Raw genomic sequence first — 25888 nt, forward strand, 5'->3', positions numbered from 1 at the left:
AAAGGGAAGGCAGTGGATGTTGTATATTTGGACTTTCAGAAGGCCTTTGACAAGGTGCCACACATGAAGCCTCTTACTAAGTTAAAAGACCATGGTATTACAGGAAAGTTAGTAACATGGTTAGAGCATTGGCTGATTGGTAGGAGGCAGTGAGTGGGAATAATAGGATCTTTTTCTGGTTGGTTGCCGGTGACTAGTGGTATTCTGCAGGTGTCGGTATTGGACATGGGACCACTTCATTTTATGCTGTATATAACTGATTTAGATGATGGAATAAATGGAGATTGGTGGAGGGGCAGGTAGTGTTGGAAAATGCATGGTCATGCACTTTGGTAGTAGAAATAAATGTGCAGACTATTTTCTAAACGGGGAGAAAATCCAGGAATCTAAGATGCAGAGGGGCTTGGGAGTCCTTGTGCAAACGCCCTGAAGGTTAACTTGCAGGTTGAGTCGGTGGTGCGGAAGGCAAATGCAATATTAGCATTCATTCAAGAGGTCTAGAATAGAAGAGCAAGGATGTGATGCTGAGGTTTTATAAGGCACTTGTGAGGCCTCACCTTGAGTATTGTGAACAGTTTTGGACCACTCATCTTAGAAAAGATGTGCTGGCATTGGAGAGGATGCAGAGGAGGTTCACAAGGATGTTTCTAGGAATGAAAGGGTTATCATATGAGGAACATTTGATGGCTCTGGGTCTGTACTTGCTGGAATTCAGAAGGATGAGGGGAGGATCTCATTGAAACCTTTCAAGTGTTGAAAGGCCTGGACAGAGTAGATATGGAAAGGATGTTTCCCATGGTGGGAGAGTCTAGGACAAGAGGGCATAGCCACAGGATAGAGGGGCATTCTTTCAAAACAGAGATACAGAGAAATTCCTTTAGCCAAAGAGTGCTGAATTTGTGGAATTTGTTGCCACATGCAACTGTGGAGGCCAGGTCGTTGGGTATATTTAAGGCAGAGATTGATAGGTTCTTGACTGGACATGGCATCAAAGATTACAGGGAGAAGGCCGGGAACTGGGGTTGAGGAGGAGATAGAAAAAAGGATCAGCCATGATTGAATGGTGGAGCAGACTCAATGGGCCAGATGGTCTAATTCTGCTCATATGTCTTATGGTCTAATTTCTGTTATCTCATGTTCTTCTGCTGCTATCTTTGCCCTTTGACCAGCATGCTCATTACCTATCTTACACAGTGTGTCTATCCCAGAACTGTACTTGTATTGTTTGGGAACACCCAGAAATCTACAGAAAGCTGTACTCCCCCAATCTCAAGTATCTGAAGCTCACTTCTCTCTGCCCTCATTATTTCAGCCCCCGCATTGGTAACGTAAATCACCTCCCCATTCCTGGGGAAGGGTATTTCACTTCTCATCCTCCTTCACTTTAAAGAGAAAAACCCTAGAAAGCCTTTTCTTTCCCCCTATTTGAAGATAGACTACCTTTTCTCATAAGCTGTGTTTTTTTCTTTATTTGGAGATATAGCATGGAACAGGCCTTTCTCATCCTTTGAGCCTCACCGTCCAGGACGCACCTTGGTAAATCTCCTCTGGCTCTTAAGCTCAACCTCCCAACTAATGAAGGACACACCACATGATCCATTTGCCACTTTGCAGCCCAGCTCTGCATCCTGTCAATGTCCTGTTGTAATGTATGACTACTTTTTACATATGTATAAAAATATCAAAGAGTAAGGATTCCAGAACAGATCCTTGCAGAATGCCACTATTAACTGACCTCCAGATAGAACATCTTCCATCTACTACCTCCCTCTGCCTTGTATGGCCAAGTCAATTCTGGAGCCATGCAGCCAAGTTTGCCTGGATCTCATGCCTTTTGACTTTCTGAACGAGTCTACCATGGAGAACCTTGTCAAACACCTTCCTAAAATCCACAATCACCACATCCACCACACTACATTCAATCTGTTTTATCTTTTCATCAAAAAAGTCATCAAGCTCGTAAGGCATCAACTTAATAATCTCAAACAAAAAAAACATTCTCCTAAAACTACCTAAATATTTGACTCTCCATATCTTTCCAAATTACCCTGGACCAGTCATATAGACAATATGCCAAGAAAGCACATAACTATCTCTACTTTCTCCAAAGGCTGATGAAATTCAAGATGACGATTTTTATACAGTAGATGTACTATAGAAAGCATGCCAGCTGGATGCAACCCAGCTTCATACGTCAATTGCTTTGCTCAAAATTGCAACTAATTGCAGAGGGTGGTGAACACAGCCCACTTTATCACACAAATTTCATTAATTCTGTCTGTACTTCTTGCTGCATCAAGGAAGCAGCCAATGTAATTAAGGACCATTCCTACCCATTCAATTCTCTTTTCTTTGCCCCCATCCTCCCATCAGGTAGAAGGTAGAAAAGCTTGAGCACATATCACCACACACAAGGGCAGCTTCTATCCTACTGACTCTTGAACAGACCTCTCCTACACTAAAAGATGAACTCAATCTCCCCATCCATATTGCTGTGGTCCTGGGACTGTGTACAGAACTTTCTCTGCGACTGCAACACTATGTTCCACATTCTCCATTTCTTCTTACCTCTTTGCTAACTTGTGCTACTCGTATATATAATGATGTCTGGAAAACATGTAAACAAAAGCTTTTTGCTGCATTTCAGTACAAGTGAGATAAGTAAGTACATATCTGCCCACATTCTTTGTATTCTGAAAACTGTACACACACTGACCATTTCACACTCTTGCTAAGCTTCCTCCAATTGTTGGTAGCTTATGAATTTTTGATTCATTTTTAGAAATGTGCACATGATGAAATTAAATATGAAAAGCAGCTGGAGGAAATTATATCTATATTAGAGCAGATCATGACAATTTCCAAAAGCACACAGCTTCAACAAAACAAAAGGTGCAAACACTTGAAACTTTATGCAAAACAGAATAGGCAAGAAGTGACATGGCACATAATGAACAAACTAACAGAATTGTCAATACCAAAGCTCTGTGATGTCCTTTATAAGTTTATCTAGTGGTCAATAAGAACATGCTCTTTACCCAAGTTTTTGGTTATTTGTTCCACTTTGTGACTTGTATAAAAATCTGCATTCATTAAGCATTTTGGGATATTTCATTACACAAAACATACTGTATAAATGCATTTCTATTCAGGCGCCAAGCAGACCATGATGAATTCTGGATAAAATGGCTGTGGTAGAATTAATTCAAAGTATTGATAAGCAGACTTTTGTTAAGCTACTGTAATTTCTTTCCACCCATCACTTTGCTAATGATTGAAAGGGACCAACAATTGCTTTCTTATATTTTTTCCTTTCACAAGGAGAGTATAGCTAGGAAATTTTGGTACGAATAACAGCACTGTCCTGGAATACTTCATCTGTGAAAACTTAAATGACTGAGTTTTCATCAATGCAAACAAACTGTATATCAATAGGTAGAAAATTAACCTTGCTGTAAAATAGATAAATAGCCAGACAACCAAAATGTACACCTTCTGCAGCTCTATTTGGAACTTCCCTTTAATTATTTACTCTCTAGATTCATTGATCAGTGGATTCCAACTTGAAACTCTATGCTCAGCACCAATCACTGCACAATGATGGTTTAAAGATAATGCTTCACAATTTGAATTGAAATTTAAACTGAATGGAGGGTGATTGATTGGTTAGAGTCCCTGAAATTGATCTTTAATCCAGCTAAGTGAAAGGAAAGTATAGGGAGTAATTTTTATGAAGTACTCCTATTTTCTGGAGAAAATTACTTTCTCACTGAGATCTCTTAAAATTGCATGAATCTATAGAAAGTTGAGAAGCTTCGCTTTCCCTGCTGGTTGTGACTTCAATTACATGCATTGTCCAATAACTCCAGAAGCAGCTCAACTGAAAACAATTAATTGCAACTTCAAAGCAACCTAAAAATCTCCAAGGTCTACTAATCCTGCTACAATGTAAAATTCACATTCTGGGTTGTCTTTCTTAACTGATTTCACCAGAGTGAATGAGCTCTGAATGACAAAACCTTAGTTTCACCCTGGTGGTATTGAAATTAAGGGGCTGTGATATTGCTTTATTTGTTATGGGAACAACAGCAAAATTTGTGCCTTTCAAACTTTGCAGCTGAAAAGCAAAGTATGTCAGAGATTAAAGGAGAGCTGGATTGTGTTATTTTTCGTTATATAGTTACTCCTTTAATAGGAAACACTGGAATAAATTCCTGAACAGCACACAATCACAAATAATTATTCTCAATGTATATGGCCAGATAATTGTTTTCTTTAAATTAAATTGAGTAGAAGATAAGAATAACCCAGGATACAAAAATTTAAAAATTCAAAACAATGACATGGAATCTTGCAAACACGAGGAAATCTGCAGATGCTGGAATTTCAAGCAACATGCATAAAAATTGCTGGTGAACGCAGCAGACCAGGCAGCATCTCTAGGAAGAGGTACAGTCGACATTTCGGGCCGAGACCCTTCGTCAGGACTAACTGAAAGAAACTGAAAGAAAGAAAAAAAGCTAGCTGTTCTTTCAGTTAGTCCTGACGAAGGGTCTCGGCCCGAAACGTCGACTGTACCTCTTCCTAGAGATGCTGCCTGGCCTGCTGCGTTCACATAGAATCTTGAATAATTTCATTTAACATCCTAAATGTAGCCTTTACCAATGGAATATTATTTTACTTGTAGCATTTTCTTGATCTTATTAATTTTACAAAAGAACTTCTGCTTTGTGCTCCTCTATAAACCTTGACCGGTTTTATCCTACCTAGACAGGTTTGGACTGAACTCAGAGACAGGTGCAAGTGAAAACTACTTGCAGTAGATCTTAGCTAATGAATCGGCAAGTGAAAAGCAATTAGCACAAACATACTTTACAATTGTGAAGCGTTTAAATATCCCCTGTAAAATATTACACACCTTTCCACAAACTTATATAAATTTTAGAAAATTTCAGAAGTTTTCATTTGTTATTCAAAATCTTAGCTTTTCAATTGTGAAGTGATCAATGTTATAATGCAAACTTGTAATCTGTCTTTCCTGATTTTCACGTGCACCAATGTAAAGTGAAAAACCTGTCTTGCATACAGTCCATATAAAGATTCATTTATTATCGAAGTATACAACTCTGAAATTCTTCAGTTCTCTGGGTAGCCATGAAACAAAGAAAGAAAAGAGAGAAAGCACAATCATCAACCCCACCAAGTCCCCCTCCGCACAAAAACTGAACAAAACAAAATGGTAAAACAGGCATATTGACCCCCAAAATCCTCCACCTTCCACAAAATAAAAGAGAAGATCAGGCAAAAAAAACATAGAATATAAAAACTTTAAAACTGAAAAATAGAGTCTGTAGTCCAAAGTTCAAATTGAAAACACAGAAGAAGCCTGGACAATACTCTACAGCAGCAAACTCTCCCCTCTCCAGTCAAATGACAGGCAACCGTTCAAATGAAGGGCTCCTAGCGGTCACCCCCTGTACTCACTTCAGTCTCCCTTGTCACTTTAAATGAAAAACAATGGAAGCTTTAATTGGAAAAATTGAGCCAATCATCAGCTTGCGTCCCGGCCTGCAACCTGCCTGATATGTGGTTCATGCACGTTGCCTCCCGGAATCTTCTCGGAGACCACAGAGCGCTGGAACACCCAAACGACCTCCAAACTTCAGCACTCATCTTGATGTTTCATTCGCCCTCATCAATTTAATCAATGGACAATGGAAGCTTTAATCAGTGAAATGGGGTCAAACATCGGCTCACGCGCCATCCCACAGCCTTCTTGCCACGAGGTTCGCGCACGTTGTCTCTGCCTCCCGAAATCCTCTCAGAGACTGCAGAGCGCTGAGCAACAAAACGATCTCCAAACAGCCAGGCATGGGCTCCAACAGTTCCAGGATCACATTCAAGACAAAAAACAAACATACAAAATGTTGTAGCGTGGATGAATTTACCGGAGAGACAGAGTCACTGGTAGATACAAAGCAGCTTCTTTATTCGATACAACAAGGTACAGAAGGTATCTACATACCGAGACGCTTTCCGCAGAGAAGTCTGCTAGCTAAAATGTGGGCTCAATATTTATATGCTAAACACAAAGGCAATCGCTACTTAAAAAGTTACAGACAATGCTTCCTTTTGAAGTTACATACAAACATCACACCTTCAGATTTCATCCTTTCCTTCTGACGCCAACATGTCTGTGTTGGTATCCACAGCCTTTAGTTCAATCCACAATACATTTATTTGGCATTTTACGTGCTAACATAGAAGACAATCAATATTTATAATGTATAGATAAGATTGTTTTCGAAACTACAGCATCAGGCACGGGAAGCATCTGGTATTTACACCTTTTTAGGAAGCCCATTGTGGTGGACTCAATCCACAGTTCTTTGTCAAACAGTTAAAATAGAAGTCTGGTGGCCAAAGTCATTTAAGTGTGAACAAATCATCTACCCAAAAAGAAATCCACTCTAACAGAAGACATAAAAGATGTGAAAAAAAGATTTCATGATCTATCCAGGAGATGTTGACCAAGAGAGTGTTGCATGCAGATGCCACCTTGACCACTGGTGTGACCGTTGGCATAGATTGGGAGTTCCCAACCTTTTTTATCCATGGACCAATACCATTAAGGGGTCTGTTAGAAACCCTGGATATAGATCAATTCATTACAACAGAGCATAGAGGTGGTACAAAATAAAACAATAACAGAGCACACAATAAAGGGTTTCAATACAGAGAAAGTACAACGTAGATTATGAAGTCAAGAATTCGTTTTATCATATTAGGGAAAATTCAATGATCTTACGACAGCAGTTTAGAACCTGACATTCAGCCTGGTGGTACATGATTTCAGGCTTTTCTGCTCGATGGGAGCCGGATGGAGAGAAAATGCCTCCAGTGGGATCTTTTATTATGCCAGCTGCTTCACAGAAGCAGTGAGAGTTGTAGATGGAGTCCATGCAGGGGAGGCTGGCTTCTGTAATGTGTGGAGCTTCATCCATAACTCTGAACTTTCTTCCTGCCTTGGCCAGAGAAGCTGTCATTCCAAGCTGTAATGCATCTGGACAGGATACTTTCTGTGGTGCATCGATAAAAATTGACAAGGATCGATCCCAAATTTCTGTAGTCTTCGGAGGTTTCTCAGTGAGCTTTCTCAAATGTGACGTCATCGTGGTTGGATCAGGATATTGGTGATTGGTGAAGTTCACACCAAGGAACTTGAAACTCTCAGCCCTGTCGACCTCAGCATTATTGATGATGTAAACGGGAGCATGTGCACTGACCACCCCCCCCCCCCCAAGTCAATGTTAAACTCTACTGTTTTGCTGACATTGAGGGGAAAAAATAGTTGTTATAATACCATGTTATTAACTCCTATGTTGTCTTCCTGTACTCTGACTCACCATTATCTGAGATATGGCCCACTACTGTGAATTGAATTGAATGGAACTGAATTGACTTTTTACATCCTTCACATACATGAGGAATAAAAATGTTTATGTTACATCTCTGTCTGAATGTGCAATATGCAAGTTATAGTTATTTGTAATAGATAGTATTTACAGTAAGATATACAACAGAACAGTCAATATAGCCTAGAAAATACAATTGTGCCAGCATGAATTAATCAGTCTGATGGCCTGGTAGAAAAAGCTGTGGTATCGTATGCAAACCTGTGGATGGAGTCTGAGCAGAATCTGGCCATGCAGTTATGAGAGGGCACAGCCTTCTAGGGTGGTAGTGTTGAGAATCATCATGGCAGAGGCATTGTGGCCTATCCTTATTGATTGCAGTCTGCTGGTCAGGAAGTCAAGGATCCATTTGTAAATGGATCTGTTGATTTCCAGGTTTTTGAGCATGGAGAGGATGGTTACTTGGAATAGTAGGATAAAACTGTGTTATTCAACAAATTTCTGGATGTTTAGAAGTGTTACTTAGTTTGATCTATTTTAATAGTTGTATGCTTAATGACAGAGCAATGTCAGAATTTATGATGACATTCCATTCAACAGAACCGATCGAAATTCATTTTTTAATTTAGCTATATTTGTGCACTTACACAGCCAAAATTAAAACCTGTGACATTAACTGGCACCATCTATTCTCTGTTCGACAGAGTAGGTGATATTTTATGTTCTTGAGCTGTTCCATTAAATTGTTTATCTAGGGAATGCCAGTGTGACCAGGCACATTGTGACTTTTGTTCCCAGTGTCACTTGGGAGGATATGGTATTGAGTTTGAATCAGTACTAGGAGGAAAATGATTCATTTCTTCTCAGTAAATAGGACAGCATCCCTTTCACTATCCCATTTGGGAACCATAAAAATAGACAAACTCTGATCGTTTTAGAGATAAAATATTACCTTGTGTACCTAATGTTGTAAGAATGTCCAGAATAATTACTTTTATAACTTAATTTTCCTGCTCTTTTTTTCCCCCACACAGTGACATGGTATCTCAGTATCATGTCACTGGGCCACAAAGGCAGAGGTTCTCCACACAATGAGATCAAGGAGACAACAAAATATCCCAAGAGGTGACAGGCAGATGTAAGGTTCATTTCAGAGATGGAAGAAATGAGAAGCAATATCAACTAATATTCTGTCAGTGGTAAGAGCCCACAGTCTAACAATGTTTTTACATCAGATATGAAACAAATACTTTTAGATGCTTTAGACACCACAAAACACTTCTCAACCACTCATTGAATCATTTGCCAGATCTGCACACAAGCATTTTGTGCACAGTAAACTGCTACAAAGTGCAAAGAGCAATAGGCTGCCTGAAAACTTCAATGACCAGACCAAGTTCTGGTTTAATAATTTCCCCTGAGCTGCCATGTTTCATCAAGAAAAATTGTTGCCATTTTGTTTCTCACTATTTTCTGCCATATTGTTCCAAATATTTCGGTGCTCCACAGTACCTAGCTTAAATAATTATTGTCTAAGAGACAGGAATGCATTTAACTACACCTGAAGTAAATGAGACCAGGCACTTGGAAAATTAAAGCTGCTTATTATACAAATACATATCTCAATATCCAAGCCCGCACTAAGGAATCAAGCAGTTCTGCAAAAATTGAGTGTAAAACATATTATTTCAAATAACCTTAAGATAATTTCTTCACTTTTAAGCTCTACATCTATGTGTAAGACACAGGATATTACGTCCCTTTTAAAACAAATACATTCCTAACATTTCCAACCATCTTCAAGAATTTTCATAATATTTCCCTTTTCAAATCGTAACCTTAGTTTATCTTGCTTAGCTTGAACTTTCCAACAAATTGTATCAAATCATGCTTCCCTACATTAAATTTCAACTATCAAGTACCGATTTCATCACCCTCTCAATGTCCTTTCAAAATTTATCACATTTTCCTTACTGCCATGGCACATACGGCTTATGAAATTTTAACATGTACACCCAAGTCTAAGTTATTAACTTTGAGAAAAGCACTGATCCTGCCTTCACCCCATGGGAAATTCTCCTCCAGACTGAATCCTCCTGTAATCTAAAAAAATATTATTCACCATTATTTGGTTTCTTTTGTCTAACCCAATTCATTACCTGGGACACAAGTGGCCATTTTCTCCCACAGGTATCAATATTCCTTTATCTTATTTAACATCTTTTGCAAGTTGATGCAGAATTAAATAATTGCTCCCCTCAATTATTACTTCACAAATCTCAGTCAATTTAGTTAATTGTAGAATTGCTATCGGCTAATCCTGGGTGGCTTTTCTCTGAATTCACATTAATCAAAATGACTATCGGAGCAGATCTGCAGCAGATGTGCCCATTACAGGACAATTCTAGGTTAGAGGCTGGAGCACAGGCTGCCATGCAGGAGACTTCTGGCCAGTGGGCTCCTCATAGAATTCAATGGGGCAGTGCATGCCTCCACAGATTTCCCAGATTTCCTTAGTTAGTTTTAATCTGCACTTTAATTAAAATTTAGAAGTATATATTATTTAAATAGTTTTATCTTCAACATTTTAATTTCTCCTATGCCCTGAATAATCGCATCTATTTGTGAACATTAAAGTCATTCAAGTAGGTCTGACAGCTGGTAAAATAGAAAGGGTATTTGTAACTGCTGACCATTTGCCTTGGGAGAGGCTCTACATCACAGCAATGTACTGGGAGCTGAACTCTTACTGGTAACCTGTATCCTGTACCACAGTGGAAGGAGCAGCGTGAAGCAGGTTGCAATGTGTGGAGAATTTTGGGTACAAAAGGCCACCACCGTCAAGGTGAGACAGGTTGGCCTGTCTTTATAATGTGTCGATGTTTTGGGGTTCTATTTAAAGAAAGAGAATACCCCCGTTATCCACGGATATCAGAAGATAATTGGCAACTTCCACCCTTACTTCTAACAGCAACCTAAAATTCTTCCCAAGTAACCCTAAAGCTTTTTTCGAATCAAAGATTACAGTGTCCATATAGATCAACTATTGCACTCTGGCATTGGCAGCATCAACCATTGGTTACATGGTTATAACCAATGCAAAGTATTTGTTTATGATCTCTTCCATGCCAGCTGTTGCCTTGGTTGGATCTCCTTGATATCCAGTCCTCATGATGCCAGCTTCTCAAGCCGCCACTGTGGGGATCAAATTCTGCTCTAAAGGATCAGTTCAGCCTCTGGACAACTGGCTCATGATGCTTCTCCTGTACCCCTGCAGAGCATGTAGGCTGTTAGTCACTAACAATTTGTATCCAAGCAAAAAAAAATCTTAGTGGAATACAGCTTGCTGGTAAGCAGGTTAAACTTCAAAGTTTCAGTCTTTCTCCCAAGTTTCTTTGGCTTGTTTACCAGTTTCCTTTCCCTGAATATTTGAATTGTCAAGTAATATTTTTAAAACAAGACAAATTATGAACTGAATTGACTTTATTACTTAAATCTTTCATATACATGAGGAGTGAAAATCTTTACATTACATCTCCGTCTAAATGTGCAATGTGCAATTTATAGTAATTAATAACAAATAGTATGAACAACAGGATAGTCAATAAAACATAGAAATACAGATGTGTCAGCTTGAGTTAAGCAGTCTGATGGCCTGGTGGAAGAAACTGTCCTGGAGCCTATTGGTCCTGGCTTTTATGCTGCAGTACTGTATCCTGGATGGAGCAGCTGAAACAGTTTAAGGTTGGGGTGACTCTGGTCCCCAATGGTCCTTCGGGCCCTTTTTACACACTTGTCTTTGTAAATGTCCTGAATAGTGAGGAGTTCACATCTACAGTTGTGCCTCGCTCTCTGCACCACTCTCTGCAGAGTCCTGCAATTGAGGGAAGCACAATTCCCATACCAGGCAGTGGTGCAGCCAGTCAAGATGGTCCCAATTGTGCCCCTATGGAAAGTTTTTAGGATTTGGGAGCTCACACCTAACTTCTTCAACTGTCTGAGGTGAAAGAGGCACTGTTGTGCCTTTTTCACCACACAGCCGGAATTTACAGACCATGTGAGATCCTTGGTGATGTTTATACTGAGGAACTTAAAGCTGTTCACCCTCTCAACCTCAGATCCATTGATGTCAATAGGGGCTAGCTTGTCTCCATTCCTCCTGTAGTCCACAACCAGCTCTTTCGTTTTGCGACGTTGAGGGTGAGGTTGTTTTCTTGATACCACTCTGTCAGGGTGATGATTTCCTCTCTGTAGGCTGCCTCATTATTATTTGAGATTAGGCCAATCAGTGTAGTGTTGTCAGCAAATTTAATTAGCAGATTGGAGCTGTGGGTGGCGACACAGTCATGGGTATACAGACAGTAAAGGAGGGGGCTTAGTACACAGCCCTGAGGGGCACCTGTGTTGAGGGTCAGAGGAGCAGTGGTGAGGGAGCTCACTCTTACCACCTGTCGGCAATCTGACAGGAAGTCCAGGATCCAGCTACACAATGTAGGTTGAAGGCCGAGGTCTCTGAGCTTCTTGTCGAGCCTGGAGGGAATTATGGTGTTGAATTCTGAACTGTAGTCCAAGAACAGCATTCTCACATAAGCATCCCTCTTCTCCAGATGTGTAAGTACAGCGTGTAGCGCTGTGACTGTTGCATTGTCTGTCGATCGGTTGTGTCGGTAGATGAACTGTAGGGGTCCAGTGTGGGTGGTAGCGTGCTGCAGATGTAGTTCTTGAGCAGCCTCTCAAACCATTTGCTTACTATGGAGGTGAGTGCGACAGGACGCCAGTCAATCAGACATGTTACCTTGGTCTTTTTAGGTACAGGACAATGGTGGATGTTTTGAAGCAAGAGGGCACTCTACACTGGGAGAGGGAGAGATTCAAAATTTCTGTAAACACACCTGCCAGTTGTGCCACACACATCGTAAGTACTCTCTCTGGGATGCCGTCCGGTCCCGTAGCCTTGCAACCGTCCACTCATTGGAAATACCTGCGTACTTCGGCCTCGGAGATAACTAAGCTGCCAGTTGCATCATCTGCAGGTCTCCTCAGGGGCTCAGTATTGGTGAGATTGAATCAAGCGTAAAAAAGATTTAGTTTGTCTGGGAAAGAGGCAGCGATGTTGGTAACTCCACTGCGTTTAGCTTTGAAGTCTGAGATGGTGTACAGACCTTGCCATAAGCTGCATGTGTTGTTGGTGGAAAGTTGTGTCTGGTTTTTGTCCCTGCATTGTGTTTCACTGCCCTAATGACTTTATATGTAGATCGTAGCTGCATTTCTTGAGTTCCTGTTGGTTACTGGCCATGTAAGCTCTGTGTCGCATGGTAAGCGTTGCTCGCACGGAACTGTTGATCCAGGGTTTCTGGTTTGGATAGACCCTGACCAATTTCTGGGGACAACGTCCTCAATGCATTTCTGGATGAAACTTGTGACTCCATCTATGAAATCAAAGACATCCTCATCATGGGTGACATTCCAGTTGACGTCATCAAAGCAGTCCTGTAGCATAGAGGCTGACTGGTCAGATCAACAGTGGACGGTTTTAACTATGGCCGCCTCCTGTTTCAGCTTCTGCCTGTACTTTGGCAGCAACAAAATGGAGGTGTGATCTGATTTTCCAAATGGGGAGGTAGGGCAAAAGAGCATTTTGTATGCGTTGTGGAAGGGAGAGTTGCAGTGGCCAAGTATGCTATCTCCTCATGTGCTCACCGGGATATGTTGACAAAACTTCGAAGAGACTTTAGTCAGTGATGCTCTACTACAGTCACTGGCAACGATGAAGGTAGCTTTTGCGTGTGCAGTCTCCAGGGTGCTGATGGTCTTGCACAGTTCCTAGCGAGCCAGCTCCGTATCAGCCTGCAGCTGAGTATACACCGCTGTGATAACAGCCGTGAGCTCCCTGGGCAGCCAGAAAGGTCAGCACAGCAGCACAAGGTACATCAGATCCAGGGAAAAAAAGGATTTGAGAGCATGCCCATTCTGGGGGTCACATCAAGCATTATTGACCATTAAGCATGCCCCACCTCCTTTACTCTTCCCAAAGAGGTTTTTACACCTGTCCGCCCAGAACAGGGAAAACTCAGAGGGCTTGATGGCATGATCCGGTATCTCCTCCATCAGCCAGGTCTCCATGAAGCCCAAAATGTTACACTCATTTGTTTCCCACTGGTAGGAGATTCTGGCTCTCAGTTCGCACAGTTTATTGTCCAGGGACTGAACGTTAGCCGGGAGTATGCTAGGGAGCGGCAGCTGATTATCACGCTGTCTCAACCTCACCAGGACGCCGGCCCTTCTCCCTCTCCTCCGGCGCCACTTCTGAGGTAGCGGCAGTGTCATAGGTGAGCATCCCATTGATCGCGTAAGCAGGGGGTCCCAGTGTAGAAAAGGCATCATCTAGTGGGTGAATGTCATCTTCCCGATGTTCAGAAGAGTCAGTCTATCATATCTGATGTGACTATCAGCTACTTGAACAAGAAATGCGAAGGAAATCACAGAAATTAACAGTATACTGTAAAGTTGGAGTGGAGCTCACAACACAGCCGTCGTACGCAGTGCCATCTTGTATGGAAATTCTTATGGTGCAACTTCCTGCATGAGCTTCTTTGAAGAAAAAAAAATCTTTTGGTAACAATTTTCTCCTTACAGATCACTTCATCCCTGCAGTTCTGTTTAGTCTTGCTTTACCTTGCACTGTTAACCCTCAGGTTTTGAAACACCACCCTGTCTGCAGCAGCATATTATTGTGTGCTGTTAAAAGAAAAGGAGTTCAGAGGCAGTGTGCTCTGTGCAGCCACTCTACGTGCAAGTCCTCTCCAGGTTACAAAGGCCCGAATTATGGACACTGTAAATAGAAGGATAAGCATTTGGGAGGCTAGCATCATGGCTGGGGATAGATTTGCTATTTTCTGCAGGCATCTTCCACTGGGTGGAATTGGAAATTTCCATTTGAACTATCAATTCACTCCCACCTCCTAGCCACAACAATAGGGATGTGGTTTCTCACTGAGTCCATGTGGCCAGTCTTTCCATGCCTGATCACTTTCCTGTCAGAGACTTGTCTGTGATCCTCTTCCACGCTTTGCATTTGTTTATTGCAACTTGCAAACCATATACACTTGTTGTGTTTATGGTTCTACTAATCAAGCTTAAATTCTGAGACTTTGGTTTTAATTATTGTTTTGAATAATTGGGGGATAAAGTCACATTCATTAAATATAGGATTAAATGTAACCCTTTCTTTAAAGCCAAGCTGTTAGATAACAGTTCCTGAGGTGAATAAGCAAATGCTGCATTTTACATGAATTAATGTACAAATACTGAAAAGCAATATTAATTACCCTTCAACCATCAAGCTGCCGAACCACTGTGGATCATTTCACTCACCTCAACACTAAACTATTTCCACAACCTATAACTCACTCTTAAGGACCCTACAACACATTCTCAGTAATTTACTTATTCATTATCATTTGTTTCCTTTAATTTGTATTTACATAACTTGTTTTCTTTTGAACATTGGTTGTGTGCAGTCTTTCCACTGATTCCATTGTATTTTTTGTTCCACTGTGAAGGCCTACAAGAAAATGAATCTGTGTAGTATATGGTGGCATATACATACTTTGATAATAAATTTACCTTAAACTATGAAATTGTCACAATGGCAATATGACTTCAGGTTATAAGCCCTGAGATTCAAATCTCACTCCAAAGATTTAAGCACAAATATTTCAGTTGACTCTCCAGTGTAGAATACTACATTGTTGATCTGCTTGCTTTCAGATGAATTGTTAAAGCAAAACCCCTTCCACTCTCAAGTTAAAAGTAAAATACTTCGTAATTATTTTGAAGAGCAGCATGACTAACCATATTATCTTGACCATCAGGTTTCTCTAAAACGCTAATCACGGAAACAGATTGTTGTCATTGCATTGCACAGTCTGCTCCCACAGGTACTAAAGGTTTTCTGCTGATTTTTCTACATTATAACAGCACCTACACTTAAAGTACTTCATCAAATGTAAAGTACCTTGAGAAATACTGTATTCAGGAAAAGTACCATATAAATGTAAGCTTTTTTAAAAAATAAAACTTGCTGGAACATTCAATTTCAGAATATGCAACTTCACTTGTGATTTAAAAATGATTTCACCAACCTAAAGGAAAGTTCATAAATTTTACAAAACAAGTTGCATATAGCAGAAAAATGTATTTTTTTTCCTTTTGCTTACCTTAAGGGCATGTTTGTTACTCCACAGAGGTCTTAAATGGACACAATTCAAACCTTTTAATATTCCAACACGTTATGAATGATTTTGTTTGCAAAATATTCCATCTTCCCTCAGGCATGTATACTGAAACCTTTTAAAATTCTCTTTTAATTGTGAAACATTGAGTTAACCTGCATTTTAAGTGCTAATGAATATCTCTAGGGTGGCATTACAGACTTCTAACAGTCCATCTTCCTTTTGACAGGGCTCATGTTTGCACATGGAGCTTATAAAGTGAGTGATTTGTAAGTGCTACAACATCATAACTTTCTTCAACAGTCAGGGAGAATTGCTCAGATGGTTAGAAGAAATTCAAATTTACTTCTTTAAATCACTAAAACCAATTATTTTTCCTATTGAACATAGGATTAACTAGAACATTACATGAATGCGGATGAATCCATGAGGTCAAGGGTCACATGGTAAGAAGTCCGAGATCAGTTTAGAAGTAATTATGAATCTAAAATGATATTGATGAGGTGCAATCAAGGAATAGTGTCCACACCTAAACCTTTCATGCTAAGCTGCATCCCATTTTTATATTGGGAGATCATATGAATCCCATAAAATAATCTAATAATTTCAGTGTCTTTGTATTGGACTTTCAGATAGTGCTTACAATAATAAATGTAGCTTTTAGTTAACAAAATACTGGTAAGGAATGGAAAGGTGGGGGGGGGCAGGTAAAATATTTTCCCCCCTTCTTAAAACGTTCCAAGGTTTTAAGGTACCACCCCTCCAGATCAATGGAAAGAAATAAAGATCATTTCAAATTCTAAAATATTCACAAGTGTTCATGCATACTGACAAATCCAAAAGCAAGTGATATTACTGAACATTTATAATTCAAAGTCTGCAGACACACGTATTATAGCAGTATCAGCGGTTTCTGAAGTTATTAAATCTTCAGTTCATGATTTCATGTTGTAGTTAAATGATGAGTTCTATGTGCTGTTATTGGTTGAACATCCCTATTAGTTAGCATTTCAATGCTACCCACGCCAAACTGCAATAGGCTTTCAGAAAATTGCTCAATAATATTCAAATTTTCTAACTTTCACTATTCATCTTCAGCTGAATAAATCACAATGAATATTGTCATTGGATGGTTCATGTATTTCATTTTAAGTTATGCACTCTGAAGGTATGATGTATGCATCTCACGGCAGTGCATGCATGGATAGACAAATCCGGTTGAATGAGGTTTGTTCTTGGAGCATGTTATTACCCCAAATTAACTTAAATGTGCTGGAAGGGATGGCAGGAGGCAGAATTTGGGGTTTGATATTACTGCAGGAAATCAAGAGATTCAAAAGATCCTGGTAAGATCTTTTTCCAAGGTTTTTATTATTTTGCTTTTGACAGATCCATGTAAGTAGGCATGTGGTGAACCTGAAGGAAACTATTTCAGCTCCAGTAATCAAAGGGCTTGTTCAGCGATGGAATCTGGAGGAACTGGTAGCAATGGAGATAATATGGAAATAGGCTATTCAAGGAGGAGGCCCAACATTAGTGCAGTCTCTCTCACTTTCTAGTGTGAAGAAGACCTTCAGAAAGCTATATTCTCCAATAATGGAAGGAACCATGATCAACATAACTGTGTAACGAATACACTATTGTCCTCAAGTTAAAGGAGAGTCAGTATTATAACCATATAACAATTACAGCACGGAAACAGGCCATCTCGGCCCTTCTAGTCCATGCCAAATTCTTACTCTCACCTAATCCCACCGATCTGCACTCAGTCCATAACCCTCCAATTCCTTTCCTGTCCATATAGGTATCCAATTTAACTTTAAATGACAACATCGAACCTGCCTCAACCACTTCTGCTGGAAGCTCATTCCACACAGCTACCACTCTCTGAGTAAAGAAGTTTCCCCTCATGTTACCCCTAAACTTTTGCCCTTTAACTCCCAACTCATGTCCTCTTGTTTGAATCTCCCCCACTCTCAATGGAAAAAGTTTATCCACGTCAACTCTATCTATCCCCCTCATAATTTTAAATACCTCTATCAAGTCCCCCCCTCAACCTTCTACATTCCAAAGAATAAAGACCTAACTTGTTCAACCTCTCTCTGTAACTTAGGAGATGTTAGGTAACATTCTAGTAAATCTTCTCTGTACTTTCTCAATTTTGTTGACATCTTTCCTATAATTTGGTAACCAGAACTGTACACAATACTCCAAATTTGGCCTTACCAATGCCTTGTGCAATTTCAACATTACATCCCAACTCCTATACTCAATGCTCTGATTTATAAAGGTAAGTATACCAAAAGCTTTCTTCACCACCCTATCCACATGGGATTCCAGCTTCAGGAAACTATGCACCATTATTCCTAGATCCCTCTGTTCTACAGCATTCTTCAATGCCCTACCATTTACCATGCATGCCCTGTTTTGATTAGTCCTACCAAAATGTAGCACCTCACATTTATCAGCATTAAACTCCATCTGCCATCTTTCAGCCCACTCTTCTAACTGGCCTAAATCTCTCTGCAAGCTTTGAAAACCTACTTCATTATCCACAACTCCATTTATCTTAGTGTCATCTGCATACTTACTAATCCAATTTACCACCCCATCATCCAGATCATTAATATATATGACAAACAACTTTGGACCCAGTACAGATCCCTGAAGCACACCACTAGTCACCGGCCTCCAATCTGACAAACAGTTATCCATCATTACTTTCTGGCGTCTCCCATCCAGCCACTGCTGAACCCATTTTACTACTTCAATATTAATACCTGACGATTGAACCATCCTAACCAACCTTCCATGTGGAACCTTGTCAAAGGTCTTACTGAAGTTCATATAGACAACATCCACTGCTTTACCCTTGTCAACTTTCCTGGTAATCTCTTCAAAAAATTCAATAAGATTTGTCAAACATGTCTTTCCATGCAGAAATCCATGTTGACTGTTCCTAATCAGACCCTGTCTATCTAGATAATTATATATACCATCTCTAAGAATACTTTCCATCAATTTACCCACCACTGACATCGAACTCACAGGCCGATAATTGCTAGGTTTACACTTAGAACCCTTTTTAAACAATGGAACAACATGAGCAATACACCAATCCTCTGGCACCATCCCCGTTTCTAATGACATTTGAAATATTTCTGTCAGAGCCCCTGCTATTTCCACACTAACTTCCCTCAAGGTCCTAGGGAATATCCTGTCAGGACCCGGAGACTTATCCACTTTTATGTTCCTTAAAAGCACCAGTACTTCCTCTTCTTTAATTATCATAATTTCCATAACTACCCTACTTGTTTCCCTTACATAGTCATAATCATAGTCATACTTTATTGATCCCGAGGGAAATTGGTTTTCATTACAGTTGCATCATAAATAATTTAATAGTAATAAAACCATAAATAATTAAATAGTAATATGTAAATTATGCCAGGAAATAAGTCCAGGACTAGCCTATTGGCTCAGGGTGTCTGACCCTCCAAGGGAGGAGTTGTAAAGTTTGATGGCCACAGGAGGAATGACTTCCTATGACGCTCAGTGTTGCATCTCGGTGGAATGAGTCTCTGGCTGAATGTACTCCTGTGCCCAACCAGTCCATTATGTAGTGGATGGGAGACATTGTTCAAGATGGCATGCAACTTGGACAGCATCCTCTTTTCAGACACCACCGTCCGAGAGTCCAATTCCATCCCCACAACATCACTGGCCTTACGAATGAGTTTGTTGATTCTGTTGGTGTCTGCTACCCTCAGCCTGCTGCCCCAACACACAACAGCAAACCTGATAGCACTGGCCACCAAAGTCTGCTAGAACATCCTCAGCATCGTCTGACAGATGTTAAAGGATCTCAGTCTCCTCAGAAAATAGAGACGGCTCTGGCCCTTCTTGTAGACAGCCTCAGTGTTCTTTGACCAGTCCAGTTTATTGTCAATTCATATCCTCAGGTATTTGTAATCCTTCACCATGTCCATACTGGTCCCCTGGATGGACCTTACACAATTCAATATCCTTCTCCTTGTGAATACCGAAGAAAAGAAATTGTTCAGAATCTCCCCCATCTCTTTTGGCTCTGCACAAAGCCATCCACTCTGATTCTCTAAAGGACCAATTTTATCCCTCACTATCCTTTTGCTATTAATATAACTGTAGAAAACCTTTGGATTTATTTTCACCTTACTTGCCAAAGCAACCTCATATCTTCTTTTAGCTTTTCTAATTTCTTTCTTAAGATTCTTTTTACATTCTTTATATTCCTCGAGCACCTCATTTACTCCAAGCTGCCCATATTTATTGTAGATCTCCCTCTTTTTCCGAGCCAAGTTTCCAATATCCCTTGAAAACCATGGCTCTCTCAAACTTTTAACCATTCCTTTCAACCTAACAGGAATGTAAAGTTTCTGTACCCTCAAAATTTCACCTTTAAATGACCTCCATTACTCTATTATATCCTTCCCATAAAACAAATAGGCCCAATCCACTCCTTCTAAATCCTTTCTCATCTCCTCAAAGTTAACCTTTCTCCAATCAAAAATCTGAACCCTGGGTCCAGTCCTACCTTTCTCCATAATTATATTGAAACTAATGGCATTGTGATCACTGGACTTGAAGTACTCCCCAACACATACCTCTGTCACCTGACCTATCTCATTCCCTAACCGGAGATCCAGCACTGCCCCTTCTCTAGTTGGTACCTCTATGTATTGCTGCAAAAAACTATCTTGCACACATTTTACAAACTCCAAACCATCCAGCCCTTTTACAGAATGGGTTTCCCAGTCTATGTGTGGAAAATTAAAATCTCCCACAATCACAACCTTGTGCTTACTACAATTATCTGCTATCTCCTTACAAATTTGCTCCTCCAATTCTCACTCCCCATTAGGTGGTCTATAATACACCCCTATAAGCATTACTACACCTTTCCCATTCCTCAATTCCACCCAAATAGCCTCCCTAGGTGAGACCTGTAATCTATCCTACCAAAGCACCGCTGTAATATTTTCTCTGACAAGCAATGCAACACCTCCCTCTCTTGCCCCTCCGATTCTATCGCACCTGAAGCAACGAAATTCAGGAATATTTAATTGCCAATCACACCCCTCCTGCAACCATGTTTCACTAATAGCTACAACATCATATTTCCAGGTATCAATCCATGCTCTAAGCCAGGGGTCCCCAACCTTTTTTGCACCGCGGACCGGTTTATTATTGACAATATTCTTTATTCTTGTGGTCCGGCCGACCGGGGGTGGGGGGGGGGGTGGGTGTAGGGTTGCCAACGGACAAGAGTAGCAGTCAAATACGTTGTGTTTATACTGAGAAAGACTACCATGACTATGAAGCCTTGCACGGGCACCAGCGCGCATGCGTGTATGTGCCAATTTTTTTCTACAAATCGTTTCTGGTGATTCTGTTCGGGGGTGGGGTGTTAATCACGACCGGAATATAGGTGATAAGTGGCTAATACACTCAATTTTGTTTGTAAAAGGGTTTATCTAATGAATTTAATATTAAACACACAGCGCATATTTTCCTCGCATGAATATAGTGATAAGTCAATTATCGTGGGGGACAGTGGAGCTTTAAGTAAGTGTGGAACGAACTTCCAGTAGAAGTGGTAGAGGCAGGTTGGATATTATCATTTAAAGAAAAATTGGATAGGTATATGGACAGGAAAGGAATGGAGGGTTATAGGCTGAGTGCAGGTTGGTGGGACTAGGTGAGTGTAGCGTTCGGCACGGACTAGAAGGGCAGAGAGCGTCTGTTTCCGTGCTGTAATTGTTATATGGTTATATAAGTCACTTATAAGTCAATAGCATCATAACATTTTAAGTAACGTTTGGATATTAAACACACAGCACATATTTTCCCCGTATGAACATATAAAATCATTGCAACAGACCAATATGGCTGAATCAGTGGGAGCCCTGGGCTTGTTTCCCTGCAACAAGACGGTCCTATCGAGGGGTAATGGGAGACAGCTATACTCGAACGGGGTTCCTTATGTCCAGTCTATTCTGCAATTTAGTTTTCGTTGCATTAATTGCAGAGATATGTTGGAAATGGAAACTATGTTTCAGTGCTTTTGTGGCTATCTCAGGATATTTAGTCTTGACTTTGATCCACAATGCCAGAAGAGATGTTATGTCAAACATACTTTTCAGCCCACCGTCATTTGCAAGCTCGATGAGTTGATCTCCTTCCCGTGCTGACCTGGATGACATGCGGGTAATGACCTCGCGTGCGTTCAAGCTCTACAGTGGTCGTGACAGGGAATGAGGAAAGGTGCAGCTGACTCGTATCGCCAAATCATATCGTTTCCTCGCGGCCCGGTAGCACATGCTTTGCGGCCCGGTGGTTGGGGACTACTGCTCTAAGCTCCACCACCTTTCTTACAATGCTCCTAGCATTAAAATATTATTTTCATATACATTAAGATATATTGTTCAAGCCATCATACTGCTTTCACTTAGGCTATGTCCACACTCTGCTGGACAATTTTGAAACCGAAGCTTTTTCTCTTCGTTTTGACATTCTGTCCACACTGAAACGGCCTTTTCAGCCCCCGAAAACAGAGATTTTCAGAAACGGTCTCCAAGTGAATAAATCTGAAAACGCCTAATATCCGTTGCAGTATGGACGAGGTAACCGGAGCTTTTTAAAACCGCTGTCATGACGTGCCGGAACAGATGGCAACAACGCAGCATTTCATTGTTTTCTTCTTATTATTCTTATTCTTATTATTACTACTTTATTGTCGCCAAAAAGAGCACACAATCATCACAGCAATATTTGTTTCTGCGCTTCGCAAAACCTAACAATTTCAGAACATACGGCAACAAGACTGAAGCCAGAAGAGTTAGAAATGTACTCACCAAATACTTTGACCCAGAGCTTACTGAATAAATAAGTATACTCACTTTGCCCTGTTTTCTGTCCTTGCTTGTATGAAGGTGATTTACCTATTTATGCAAATACTTCTCTGACAATAGATGTGTAACAGCCTAATGTAACATTGTATGGAAATACAAGATAACACAGATGCAGACATGTTTTATACATTTAACAAGGTGCATTATTAATGCAACAGAGTTAGTCAGTTTTTCAATGTTCGTCGTCAGCCGGGTCATACTGTCCGTGAACTCCCTGTCGGTTGCCTCCATACGCTCCAGTATTTGTTGTTTTTTTAGTTTTAAGTCCTCCTGCGCGAGAGCCAAGAGCACTTCCCTTTAAGTTTTTCTACTCTGTAACTGGACAAACGCGCACCGCGTATATCGTTTCCTCTTCGCTTGTTTTCTGTGTGTCCTGCGCTGCCCAGTAGGAGGAGATTCGCCCAAATATCCACCTAATGTGGACGGAGATATTTTGAAAAACACTTAGTGTGGACGCCTATGGTATTTACTCGAAACTGGAGTTTTCAAAATTATCCGGCGTAGTGTAGACGTAGCCTTAGCATATTCTATCACTTTGCTTATAGGCTGACCTAGCACACCCATATATGTTTGCACGTACTTTCATCTGCCATTCCCTCTCACAATGACAGTTACAATAGGTAAATTGACACCTCATTGTGATAGTCACTGCTTGACCTGTTGAACTTCTCCAGCATTTTGTATGTTGCATCAAATTGTGATATCCAGTTTAGCGCATATCTTCTTTCTCAGGCTATGTCCACACTAGACCGGATAATTTTGAAAACGCTGGTCTCACCTAAAAGCGATAGGCATCCATGCCAGGCGTTTTTGAAAATACCTCCGTCCACATTAAAACGGGTATTTGGGCGAATCTCCTCCTACTGGGCATGCGCAGAACACATCTACAGAAAACAAGCAAAGAGGAAATGGTATACTTGGTGCGCGTTTGTCCAGTTACAGACTAGAAAAACTTAAAAGGAAATTGCCAAACGACGGACAGCTGCTGGGTCTCATGCAGGAGGACTTAAAACTGAAAAAACAAATACTGGAGCTTGTGGAGGCAACCGACAGGGAGTTCATGGACAGTATGAACCAGCTGACAATGAACATTGAAAAACTGACTAACTCTGTTTGGTCCTGACGAAGGGTCTCGGCCTGAAACGTCGACTGTACCTCTTCCTAGAGATGCTGCCTGGCCTGCTGCGTTCACCAGCAACTTTGATGTGTGTTGCTTAACTCTGTTGCAGAAGGATTTGCAATGATGAGGAATATGATGGCTCCCCCCCCAGTACTTTTCACCGCCACAATACCAGTCTCACAGCCACTACAATAGCTACACATACGCATACACAGACCCCTGGGTGGCCCCACCAACATCTTCCCCACTCCCACAGACGAGTCATCCTGGAAACATTTCCTACAGCCATAGTCTCTTCATTGATGAAAGGGATGACAGGTTTTTCAAAACCTCCGGTTATCCCATACTCACTACAACGCCCAGCCGGCGTTTTCAGATTTAAACACTCTGGAGAGCATTTTAGAAAAGCTCTGTTTTTGGGGGAAGAAAATATTGTTTCAATGTGGACGGAGGGTCAAAACGAATAGAAAAAGCTTTGGTTACAGATTTATCCAGTCTAGTGTGGACGTAGCCGCAGTCACAAGCCTATTGTTTCTATTCCAGTTCCAACAATGAGGGTGTTCAACCACAAGGCTAAATTGGAGAAGCTGGAGTTGTTCTTCTTGGAGCAAGGACGTTGAGAAGAAATTGCAGAGGTGCTCAAAAGCATGATAGACAGAGTTAGCGGGCAGATGGCAATTCTCATCATGCTGTTTGCCACTAAACTCAGGCCTGCATGAAAGCCTGGACTGTATCATTATAAGAAATGTAAATATAATCATAAATTGTGCAATAACCAGCAAATCTCCCCACAGAGTTTATATGCAGAAAAGGTCATTGAAGAAGGAAGTATGCAGAGAGAGGACTCATCACTGACCTAAGGAACTTTTGTCATGATATCCTGGGGCTGGAATAATTTGACTCCAACAACCACAATAATCCAGAGCCAGGCTTCACAGCAAAAGGATGAGCAGAAATGAAAAGGCTGAAAATACTCACACATACTGTCTCCTTCCTTCAAATTCTGCATAATTGTATATTTAGATTTCATTTTCAGATTTTCCACACCTACTTTTTTTTGCGTTTTGATGAGTGAGACAAGAGGTTTCTTCACTCAGAGTGTGATAAATCTTCGGCCATCTCTGCGTAGAAGGCTGTAGAGGCATAGCTGCTGAGTATATTCAGGATAGAAATCAATGTACTTTATGTGTAAAGCATGTAAGGCATAATGTGGTCAGTGCGGGAAAGTAGCATTGATGGGAACGATCAGCCATAATTGTACTGAACAGCAGACCAACTGAATGGCATACTCCTTTTTTTAGACCATAAGACGTAGGAACAGAATCAGGCCATCGAGTCTGCTCCACCATTCAATCATGGCTGATCCTTTTTTTCCTCCTCCTCAACCCCAGTTCCTGGCCTTCTCCCTGTAACCGCTGATGCCATGTCGAATCAAGAACCTATCAATCTCTGCCTTAAACGCACCCAACGACCTGGCCTCCACAGTTGCATGTGGCAACAAATTCCATAAATTGACCACCCTTTGGCTAAAGAAATTTCACTGCATCTCTGTTTTGAAAGGGCACCCTTCTGTCCTGAGGCTCTGCCCTCTTGTCCTGCACCCACTTCTCTTCCTTCAAACACGACAATATCAGGCATATGTAGGTGTCTTGTGACTTTCAGCTGTGGTTATCAACAAGGAGACCTCGAACTTGAAGGAGCTGGGTGAACGGGATGTGTCCTCCACTGCACAGTGGTCAGCATCTTGAGTGGTCAGCAACAGTGACGTTTGTCACTGTAACAGCATTTGGGTGAAATTCTGGGACTTGAGGACCTAAGTAATAGGGAAAGGTTCAAAAGGTTAGGGCTTATTCCCTGGAGCATTGGAGCATGAGGGAAAAGTTTGTTAGAGGTATACAAAATTGAAGGGCATTTGTAGGGTAAATGCAAACAAGATTTTTCCCCTGAAGTTGGGTGCAACTAGAAACAGAGGTCATGGGTTAAGAGTGAAAGTTGAAATGTTTAAGGAGATTGTTAGAGTGAGTTTTTGGGTAGATGATTAATTTACACCTAAATGACTCTGGCCACCAGGCTTCTATTTGACAAAGTACTGTGGACTGAGTTCACATCAATGCATTTCCTAAAACCTGTAAATATCAGGATACTAGCCAGACGCTGCGGATGAAAGTG

Source organism: Mobula birostris, chromosome 16 (assembly GCF_030028105.1).
Source record: "Mobula birostris isolate sMobBir1 chromosome 16, sMobBir1.hap1, whole genome shotgun sequence".
Lineage (NCBI taxonomy): Eukaryota > Metazoa > Chordata > Chondrichthyes > Myliobatiformes > Myliobatidae > Mobula > Mobula birostris.